The following is a 1,335-nucleotide window of genomic DNA, read 5'->3' on the forward strand; positions in this document are numbered from 1 at the left end:
AGAGTTCTTTATCAAACTACCACTTTGAGCACTCTTTTTGATCAATGAAACCAAAGAATCATTTTACCAAAATGATTAAAATCAATAATCAAAACCACAAAATAGGACCTATCCCATTTAATACAACCTATCTCATTTGTTTTGTCCATTTGCTTCTATTGATCAATATGCAAAAGTAATTATCACATGACAGGGTAAATTAAACCAAGTTATCACGTGACATGCAAAAGTTATCAATATGCAAAATAGGACCTGCCATTTGCTTCTATTGTTTTGTCCATTTGACTCATTTAATACAAGTTATCTCATTTGTTGATCTCTTCGTTTAAATAAATTAAACCATACCAAAAAATATATAATACAAATTTTTGTTATAACATGAAAAAGGTAAATGGCAAAATAATTGACTTTAAGTGATTAATGAATATTAGTTAAAGACGATTTATTTGAGAGAACTCAAATTTGAATCTTGATTGAAAAAATTCTTAGTTTAATTTTTCGTACCTTAAAACCGAATTTTTAATTACTAGAGTGTATTCTCTCAAGAATTAGAGACTTAAAAAAATATGAAAAGTCTAATAATCAAGTTTTTATTTTCTCACAAAAAAAATTAGGAGGTGTTTGCCCAAGTTACTTTTATATTCTTCCGTAACTATTAAATTACTTTTTCTGAAATCCAATTCATTGCATTTGTATGGAGATGAATAGTAATAACATTAACGGAAAGATTCCTGAAGAGCTGGGAAACTTAAAGAACCTTATTAGTATGGATTTATTAAAACCCAAATTTTAATAGCAACTCATTTTTCAAATTGGTAATATTTGTTTTCATATAGGCAGTGTAAATGTTTCCAGAGTTACTAAAAAATTTAATATGATAATGCATTTTGATGTTGTTTTCATATGACAATGCATATAAATTCAGACTTATATATGAAACCAATTAAATTATAAAAAAAATAAAATTCATTTTCAACCCTTAGCAACAAAAAGAATAAATCATTTTGATCTACATGAATAATAATTCTTGTCTTATGCAATAATGATAGATAGACATGTTTACAATTATATAACAAAAATATAAGGCAGGTATTCTTTTAGGTGTGGTAGGCTTAAGGAAAGATATTTGTCATTTATTGAATAGAACTTTTCTATGATAAATAAATATAAACCAACATTATTACTAAAGAAGAAAGTCAACAGCTCATAAATTCATCAAACATGAGGACATAGAATAATAAAAATTTCAACCATGACATATAAGTGATTTATAAATAAATGAAAAGTTCTCTAGCATTAATTCTTGCATATCTATTTATGGTAGAAAATGAAAAC

This window comes from Cicer arietinum, unplaced genomic scaffold (genome assembly GCF_000331145.2).
Source record: "Cicer arietinum cultivar CDC Frontier isolate Library 1 unplaced genomic scaffold, Cicar.CDCFrontier_v2.0 Ca_scaffold_3487_v2.0, whole genome shotgun sequence".
Lineage (NCBI taxonomy): Eukaryota > Viridiplantae > Streptophyta > Magnoliopsida > Fabales > Fabaceae > Cicer > Cicer arietinum.